The 10,730-nt window shown below is 35.2% G+C and overlaps 1 long non-coding RNA gene across 1 annotated transcript; it reads right to left on the minus strand.

Moving 5' to 3' along the window:
• Nucleotides 1–273: 273 nt before the first annotated feature.
• Nucleotides 274–5,826, minus strand: LOC111396825. The gene is made up of 3 exons (XR_002703069.1): nt 5,558–5,826; nt 4,950–5,011; nt 274–739 (listed from the first exon to the last, which is right to left on the minus strand). It is a non-coding gene; the product is annotated as an uncharacterized LOC111396825 (long non-coding RNA).
• Between the last annotated feature and the right edge of the window lie 4,904 nt (nt 5,827–10,730).

Genomic DNA, 10,730 nt, shown 5'->3' on the forward strand with positions numbered 1-10,730 from the left:
TCTCACCCTTTTTTTTGGGAAATTTCTTGTTCTAGTTTATTTGCCGACTTATTAGGAGTGGGCATTTTAACCGAAATCGAAATTGAACCGAAATCGGAGGTTCCGGTTCGGTTCTAAAAATAAATAAATAGGAATCGAAACTGAAAATCGAGAACCGATTGGGTCCGAGTCGGTTTTTGGTTCTTGAATTGGAACCATGGGTAACCGGATAGAATCGATTTCGTTGTAATTTTTTATTTTTAATAATTAATAGATTGCATACAAAAAAATTACATAACTTAATATTTATAACTTAAACTAAATGGGCTTCTTAATTCAACCTAAAAAAAATATTAAATTCAATTCTTTTGGCCCATTTTAATTACTAAATCCAAATATATAAATCTTGCCCAAAACAATTTGCCCACTGCTAAACCTATAAAAAATTCCTATCCCCTGTCGGCTGCCTCATTAATCCTTTCCCAATTCCTGTTTGCGGCGTTCTCTTCCGTCAAAGTGTCAAACAATGGCTTCGTCACCAACGCCAACACCACAGGTAATTTTTGCCAATTTGTAATGGAAATAAAAATGTAATGAAAAGTAAAAGTAATGAAAATAAACTTGTCAGAGTCTGTATTGAACAGTTTTTGCCGAATCCACCAAACCTATCGCCAAATGAACGGCCCCTAGAATCACTATTGGGTGCAGAAGCAAGTGTTGGGTTTGAGGGTTTCTTTGGTTCAGCCTTCTTGATCTCAACCTACAACAAAGAAGAAAGTTAACCAAGAATGTCCACCTGCAATTAGTTTGATAGCTTAGCACTAAAAATCACAAGCTATGTTAGAGAACCCATAACCTTATCTTACATCGTAATTTACCCATAAGTAGGTTAAAAGTAAGATGAATAACAAGTAAAATAGATTTAAGATTATGAAGTCCAGCATCAAAGCATTTAAAGTGTGATACTGAATACCTGCTATATAAGTACAAATATGTTCAATAAGTTCCAATACTATGAAAAACCTCTACTCTCACTTGGGTTCCATTCATATCAATCATATGTTTATATTCAATATCCACCTTTAAGATGCACACTCGCTAGTAAAAGAAGTTTCTTGTACGATGATGGGAATAAACTACTACTTTAACTGACATCTGATCGGGTAATTACGTTGCAGGCATGTGGATATGATGTCGTTAACTGTCTGATGTTATGAGTTCTCACTTCCTCTTCAAGGAGTATTTTTATTCATTATAAAAAATAATTTCTAGTCATTATAAAAATTAATGACTGATCTAAGTTTATCTTCAAGTCTCTATCATGCAGCAACTAGTACGATTACTTGTGGTGTGCCTTTATTATTGTTTTCTATTCAATAGAAAAATTTGTGGTGTCCCTTTGTTATTATTGTTCCTCTTCAAATTAAATTTGTTACAGGTTATGGTAAAATAATTTATTTTTTGTAGATGCATGATGAGACACCTGGAACTAAAAAGAGAACAAAGACAAGGTCAGCAATTTGGTTGAGATTTACTAAGCTAGGTAATGGAGAAACATCAAAATGCAATTATTGTGGGAAAGTCCTTCAAAGTAATTCAAAAGGTGGAACTTCTAGTATGTGGAAGCATTTGGATAGTTGTCATGCATACAAGGCTATTCAGATTGGTGACAAACAAAAGACCTTAACTCGACAGAGAAATGATGGCGGTAATGGTGATGGTAACATGTTTAATCTTACAGCATCGTTGTATAATAAAGAAGAGTGTAGAAGATATCTAGTTAGGATGATTATAATTGATGAATTGCCTTTTTCCTTTGTGGAGGGTATGGGTTTTAAAGAGTTTGTACAAAAACTCAATCCTAAATTTGATATTCCTTCTCGAAGAATAGTTGCTAGGGATGTGCTCTATCTTTACAATGAGACAAAGGAATCATTGAAGAATAAACTTATTCAAAATAGGCAAAGGGTTGCTCTTACCACTGATTGTGGGACATCAATTCAAAATATCAATTACATGGTAATGACAGCACACTTATTGATAGAACTTGGAAATTACATAAGAGGATTTTGAGTTTTTCCGTTGTTCCAAATTATAAAGGGGAGACAATAGGAAAACTTGTTGAAAATAGTTTGCTTGATTGGGGGATAGAGCACGTGTCGACTATTACCATTAACAATGCAAATTCAAATGACACGGCAATCATTTAAGTGAAAAGCAAGTTGAAGAATTGGAAAGCGCATGATTATGGGTGTTGCTCATTTGCATGTTAGGTGTTCGGCGCATATTATTAATTTGATTGTTAATGACGGGTTGAAGGAGTTTAACCACTCCATAGCAAGTATTCAAAATGCTATAAAATATTTTCGATCATCTCCTTCTAGGCATATGAAGTTTAAAGCTTGTGTTGAAAAAGAGAAGACTGGTTGCAAAAAGCTTGCCGTTCTAGATGTACCTACTAGATGGAATTCAACATTTTTAATGTTAGATAGTGCATTTAATTTTCAAAAAGCATTTGACCGGATGGAGGAAGAGGATGGATTTTATTATAAATATTCTGACGAGCGTGAAAATGGACACGAAAGAAAAGGACCACCAACTAGTGATGATTGGGATAAGGCAAGAAAATTTGCCAAATTTTTGAGAATTTTTTATGAAGTCACTTTGAAGTTTAGTTCATCACTACATGTTACTTCTAGTCTTTACTTTAAAGAAGTTTGTAACATTGAACATGCACTAACAACATTGAGTAATACAAATGATCATTTGCTAAGAAGTATAGCGTGCAATATGAAGGTCAAGTTTGACAAGTATTGGGGCACAGTTGCAAAAATGAGCAAGCTTTTACTTTTAGCAATTGTACTTGATCCTAGGTACAAATTTAAGTGTGTTGCATATTGTGCAAGTATCTTATATGATGACAACAAGGTGGATGTGTAAAAGAGTGAAGTTATGAAAATATTATATGCTTTATACAATGAATACAAGGGACGACACAGTATTGACGGTGGAATTGGTGGTAGTAATTCTAATAATGGAGTAACTTTAGTTGATGGTTCAGATGATGATGAAGATGGAGATGAAGATGATATGAGTCCATTTAATAAAGTTGACATAGGGTACAAAAAATTGAAAACTAGAAATGTGGATTTAGCAAGAAAAGACGAGATTCAAAAATATTTGGGAGAAAGTACTGAAGACCTCGCAAATGCAAAATTTGACATTTTCTATTGGTGGAAGATTAATAGTGAAAGATTTAGTACTTTATCTGAGACAGCGAGGGATGTGCTTGCCATTCCCGTCTCTACGGTTGCTTCTGAGTCAGCATTTAGCACAAGTGGACGGATTCTTGATTCATTTAGGAGTTCTTTAACTCCTAAAACAGTTGAGGCGTTAATTTGCACACAAAATTGGTTACGTGAAGAATCTAGACTTTTGAAAGTACCCCAAGATGGAATTTGCATTGAAGAGACGGAGTTTTACGAGAAAATTGAGACAGGTAAGTAAACATTGTTTTTTCCAATTCTTATATTGCATTTTGTTAATCTAATAAATTTTAATTTTGTTAAACTTGTAATTATTATTATATTTTAATTATGTCTTGTAGATTTTGTTAATGCCACAACTCAAGCAATGGATGTCTAAATGGTTGGTGCGACACAACTCACATGGATCAATGTAGGTGACTCAAAATCTATCGAGAATATTCATCATCTGGTGTTTGTGGTTAACATTTTATGGCTCTTTTGATGATATTTTTCAGTTGTTTAACTTTTGATGTTGGTTTTAAATTTTTTTGAACTTTTGACTATCATCACAATAAGATGGTCTTATTAATGCTCTTTTAAGTTTTAAGACTCTGTTTAATGCTAGTTCTATACTCCTTCTAAAGTTCTAACTAGTTTTTAATGCTCTTTTAAGGCTAGTCTTATTAATTTTTTGTGTAACTTTTAATCTGTTAATGCTTTGTTTATGTCTTGGACTATTAGTACATTAATGTCAGTTACTAAATCTATGACATGATGGATAGTTTGTGATAATTCGTCTAATTACATGGTTGAATTTACTAAATATGTATTCAAAAAAATGTTATGGATAGAACCGAACCTAAACCGGAACCGATTGGGTCCAATCAGGGGCGGAGCCAGGATTTACGTGCAGTGCGGGCATCATTTTTTGACACCGAATTTCGAGGTTTTGGTCATAGATTTAATGATGATAAAAAAATAAAACAAACTGTTGTTTTGGAAAGTCATGATCTTGGGGCTGACAAGGACCCTTTAACATATATGCTCTTCAAACTTCATCTCGGATGTTAGCATTGTAATTCAAAATGGGTATCCTTAGACCAGGATCAGTTGGAAGTTTTGTGACATCAAATTCCTCATCATTCGATACCCCTTCATCAATATTATCTACGCTCCTTTTTCGTTGAAAGTATCTATTCATTTGATATCTGAATTTAAATATTTGATATCCAATTATTACTGGGAGTGCGTAAGAATAATTCACAATTATCAATCCAATTTCACAATATCAGTTCACCTTCCAATTCGCAATTTCACAATGCAATTTATACTATTTCACAATCTAATTCACAATTCACAATTTCACACTATCAATCCAATTTCACAATATCAATTCACCTTCCAAATCGCAAATTCACAATGCAATTTATACTATTTCACAATCTAATTCACAATTCACAATTTCACACTATCAATCCAATTTCATAATATCAATTCATCTTCCAAATCGCAAATTCACAATGCAATTTACACTATTTCACAATGCAATTTACACTATTTCACAATCTAATTCACAATTCACAATTTCACACTATCAATCCAATTTCACAAATTCACCTTCCAAATCGCAAATTCACAATGCAATTTATACTATTTCACAATCTAATTCACAATTCACAATTTCACACTATTAATCCAATTTCACAATATCAATTCACATACCAAGTTTTCCTTGTGTGAGAATCTGCACTGTAGAACCTTCACATGGGTGCAACAAATAGAAGCTACATATGCAAAAAATGAAATATGATAAATTCACAAGTGCTTCTACCCCATGGGTTCCTTTGTCATAAATCAAATATTAATTTAAAGGATCCTATTGCAATGCGTGTGACTGAGAATGAAAGAATCAATTTGTTTATCTTCATTCACACTAATTGCATATTTGCATACCTACTTATAATCATCAGGAAAATAAGTAAAAACATTTCTTGAATCAATAATAAAAATCTAACAAAAAAAGCAGAAAAGGTATAAAACATTTCTTGAATCAATAATAAAAATCTAACAAAAAACAGGAAAAAGCATTTTGAGAACCCCTTAACCCATTATCACAGGGTATGCTTTTCCAACTAAAATCTGAATACCCAGTCAGCTAGTCTGATATCATGATTTTCGTCTTTGTATCTCGCTATTATCTACATTCTATAGGATTGGAAATTGCACCCTGTTTGGGGTTTCTTTCTTCTTCTTTTTTTCCTTGTTGTAGGAAGTGGAAAATCAGTTGAGCGCATGGGATGGCTATGTAGATTGGAAGAACATCTAATTACCTTCTTTAGAGGTGGAAGCTGGTGCGGTGGTGCCTGGCGGGAGGCGATGGCAGATGGCAGTTCAGTTGCTGCCTGCGGACTTGGGTGGGGGAGGATTGGGGTTTCGACTTTAGGGATATTTGATACACTTACATGGTCAGAGATTAAAGCCCCTAATCTAGGAGATGCCGACCACCGGTGGACTGGAAGTAGAAGTAGCTGGTGAGACTAGGGGCGGAGCTCGGCCTTCGAGAGAAGCAAGTGACAATCGAGAGACGGAGAGAGATCGATTCAAGGGTTTGGTTTGATTTTGATTTCAATGAAACGGGTTAATTGAATGATGGGTCTGGGTCGGTAAACGGGTCATGGGCTGTGGGCAATTGGGCTTCCTTCTGGGTTGGATGTTTAATCAGGCTTTAAAAAAAAAATATAATTTTGGGCCTAGTGGAGCCCAAAAGTTCAGTGCGGGCATCTGCCCGCACTGGACCTAATGGGGGTCCGCCCCTGGGTCCAATAATTACATGGAATCAAAATGGATCCATCTATAAAATACCCAAAATATAATGGGTGGTTCTGGGTATTGAAATACCCGGACCGACCCCCCACGCCCACCCCTACGGCTTATATTTTTGTGTATTTATTCATTTTTAATGTTTCGAAAACTCAAGTATGCTTTGACATGATTGAAACTTGGGACATCAGACAAGGCTAGAAGAAGATGTTCGAGCACCAATAACTGAAACCTATCGCTCTTGGAGCGCCGTTCGAACGTACTTAATTTTTGACCCACAGGAAGCCACAAGGATGTCAATATCTGGCGTCAATTTCTATATGGAATCAGCTTGCCAGTGGCTTCACAAAACCTTTCTGTAGCTCTCAAACATGACAAATCCAATTGATCAGTTTCTCTATCACAATTAGTGCTCATGTTAAATGGAAAATTAAGTTGGAAATATTGTATTCGACTAGTATCAATATATTCATATCGATGTCTGTGCTATTTAACAACATTAGCTAAAAAATTTAGAATTGTCATAGACAAACCAGGTGGAGTCACTAGAGGCAGGGATGGACGATTGCCACGGCACCAATGTCCCGATGATATTTTAAAAAAAGAAAAGAAATTGCTTTATTATAGGAATGGTTTGAATTTTGTGAAAAAATTATACACTTATTCTTTACTTGATTGTCTCAACAACTTATTTGAAAATCATTTGTAACCACATGTACTGGCATCAAAATAAATTTACATTTGAAATTATGACCTTTTTCACTGCTTTTAACCATATATTCTCCTAAAAAAGTCATTTTTCACTTCAAATAATCTCACCTAAGCAAACAATCAATGTCCATAGCAAATATACCATCAATCTTTATCCCAATTTTGTTATAATAGAAAATTAGAAAAACCCATGATTTTTTAAGATGTTATTATCATTAATGAGGTCTTTAAAAATCAGGTGTTAAATATATTTTAATAAATATACAACTATATAAAGCATTATATATATAGCAAGTATGTACATTATAAAACTAATCCGGAATTTGAAATCTAATTATCGTCATTATAGAATTTAAATATCGCAAAACATCTTGATAGAAAATAATATTAGATGGCATCAATAATTATCTATAATGACTAACAAGGTGCAGACTACTCAATAAGCACTCCATGGAGAGCGCCCCATGCTAGGCCGCCAAGCACTCCCCTCTATGTCCACACTGGGCTGTCAACTACTATGAGACCTTCTACACTTATGCTTGGCCGCCTACTATGTGGCCTGATACTTCCACACTGAGTTGTCAACCACTACGAGAAACTCTACATTCATACCAGGCCGTATACCGCTACGAGACCAACACAATACTTAACCATAAAAACATCTTTGAGTTGGATGAAAATTGTTCCACTGTTAACATGAACACAACTAATAATAGCTTGGTAGGTGAAGGCTCCCACTTAGAACTTAGGGCTAGTGGGATGTGCTACGTGCGACACATGGCATGATAATTGCCCAGTAATTACATGACTTCAGACCCTGTAAATACTCCTAGGCAAGACAAGTATGGATCATGAAAAATTGGCTATTTGAATACTCATTCTACTTTTTCTTCCTATGTTCCTAAATCATCCACTAATTCTCATACTAGAGGTACAATGGGGGAGAAAGTCCTAACCTCATTTTGCAGGTGACACTCATTTATTGGAGTAGCAGAATAACCTTGCACTGCCAGGAGGAAATGGAGGTTTATGTCATAACTTTCTTTGAAAAATTATTTGTTAATTGATGGATATTTTGCATCAGATTCAATATATTTCTTCTCTTGCCCTAAATAAAGCTTTCTCCTTTGAAATCAAGTCACAAGTTCCAAATGTACATGTTTTAGGTCACAATCTTAAATAATAGATAGTAACTTGAAGCTATAGTATGTATTAGGCATGATATACAATTAGTCCACTGCAAATTTTCCATTACTGTAATATGGTAGTTGATGCCAGCGACTGAAAATAATGATTTTTAAATGATTGTTCTGTGCTTTGCTTCACTGATAATGTAAATATATGATCATAGGAAAATTGGAGTTTCTGACCAGGTCCATATTTGACTAAATATGGATGTGTTGGCATATGTGGAGATAAAAAATGTGATGTGCACTGAAATCATCCCACCAAATTGTCTATTAACTTGTGGAGCTTTAAAACATATTGTCCAATATAATTAAATGTTTCTTTGAGTAGAACTCAAAGAAAAACATAGAAACATCTAATTTTAATGAATGGAACAAAATAATATATGTCATGAGAATAGAATGAACAATAAAAATCCTTGATATCAGACACATATGCAGGAAACGGTTTAGAGTTCCATGTATTTTAAAACACAAGGGGGTTGTAACCAATATTGTTTTAAGTTCCACAACTTGTCGGGTGTTCTCATTGTACTGGATTCTACATTATAGTAGAGGAGATCTTGGCCTTCTAACGATAAAAAAAATAAGCATTTCAACATGAACCACCAATACACTTGTTACTGGCACAATGGAGTTGCATATGGATGGAAAATTCATGTAATATTCTGAAATCCAAACAAAATTATTTGGGTCCTCGAGTGTCCACATTTTCACAATTGCTTTTTTCGTCCAACAGTGTGCCAAATATAAACACTCATTTAACTCTAGCAAGTAGGCCTTGGTAGAAGGACTGCGCTTTGGGCATGAAGTGATTTTTTATTCTTCCTCATCCAAATCCAAGGCAAGGATGGAATCCGTTTGATAAAAATCCCGATAGTTTCTCGTAAGCCAATAAATGACTCCATTAACCGACACAAGATGTAGTAGGTCAAGGTATTTAAAAGAACGCGTTTCAGTTAATCTCCATGAATCTGATTTGAATCTGAGACGATCAGATAGACTGAAGATTTTGCACCCCATACTCATGATTCCATTGTTTTGCTGCAAATACCACTCAACCAATTTGTATTCGTTGCAAGGGATGAGTACCCAATACCTATGTTAGGATCTTCCTTAAGTTGCTCAAAGTGATTTTCGGGCTCAGTTAACCATTAAACATCGAATTCAACACCAAAACCGAAGTCACCAACCTGCCGGCGCCTCCTTTCCTATGGTTGCTTTCCTCTCTTGCTTTGTTGATTCAATCCACACACTTAGGATGGATACCACACAGGTAAGAGTCACAAAGGCTCAAGCAATTGGCATGGAGAAGAAATCACGAAGAAGAAGAAGGCAGAAGAACATGGTAGTCTCTCTTGGAGCTCACGGGTTCAATGGATGGGTTCAACTAGGGAGAAAAACACCAATATATATAGTAAGTCAAGTGGCCAACATAAGGTAAGTAAGGATATGGTAAGTAGGCTCGACTAGGGTTAACTTCCAATGGAAAGAATCAACAAGCCACAAAGAGTATTAGCCGTCCAATAGGTAAAGCAACGTTTGGTCGGTTCATCCATTATTCGATGTTGAATTATCGTTCAGTCATTCATGTCGACTGATAAAATTGGTTCTCATCATCGCCCGGGAGGTTGTTTGACAACATAATGTCTAACAACCTCCACCTTGGTGTCAAAGGACCTGCAAAGAAAAACGTTTTTCCATTAGTGACACCTCTAACAGAAAAACCGATAAAATTGAAATCATTTACCTGTACCGATATTTAGAAGCTCTTTCCAACTTCTAAACTTTACCAGTGGCAGCACTTTCGTGCCCATATCTGAAGGGTTATACTGTGTGTGAATTTTTTCAAGTCTCACTACTTCTTGTGATATTATATCCCTAATGAAGTGTAACCTAACATCGATATATGGATGACTGACTATCAGAATACACAACCACATACTCATTCAAGACACTCAGTTCATGAAGTAGACCTCTAAGCCATAGAGCCTCTTTAATTGCTTCAGTGGTGGCAATATATTTTGACTCTGTAGTGGATAGTGCAACTATGTGTTGTAACTGTGATTTCCAACTAACACATGAATTTGATAAGGTGAATACATAAGAGGAAGTTGATTTCCTACCATCCCTATCTCCTGCATAGTCAGCATCTACAAAGCCCTTTAATTTCACGCCTTCTTTATTAGCACTAAATTTTAGACCTACGTCACTTGTACCCTTCAAATTTCTTAAAAGCCACTTTAATGCTTCCCAATGTTCAGGACCTGGATTAGACATGTACCTACTGAGAGTACTAATAGCGAATCCTAAGTCCGGTCTAGTGCAAACCATCAAATACATTATGGAACTAATCACATTTGAGTATGGAATTTTACTCATATATTCCACTTCACGTTCATTGCAGGGAGCTTGTTCTTTTGATAGAACAAAATGGTTTGCAAGAGGCAACGTGACAGGTTTGCAATCACTCATATTAAACTTTTTCAACACTTTTGATATGTATGGAGACTGATGCAAGAATACGATGGAATTTGACCTATTTCATTCTATTTCCATGCCTAGAATCCTTTTAGCCTTTCCTAGGTCTTTCATGTCAAATTCTCCACTAAGATCTGCTTTTATATTGTTTATCCACTTAGGAGATGATCAACTAAAAGCATGTCGTCCACATAGAGCAACAAGAACAAATAATTGTTATTAGTCTCGTTGTGTTGAAAATATAGGCAGTGATCGAATTTACTTCTTTGAAATCCTATAGTGAGTACAAAGGAATCAAACCTCT

Source organism: Olea europaea, chromosome 7 (assembly GCF_002742605.1).
Source record: "Olea europaea var. sylvestris chromosome 7, O_europaea_v1, whole genome shotgun sequence".
NCBI lineage: Eukaryota > Viridiplantae > Streptophyta > Magnoliopsida > Lamiales > Oleaceae > Olea > Olea europaea.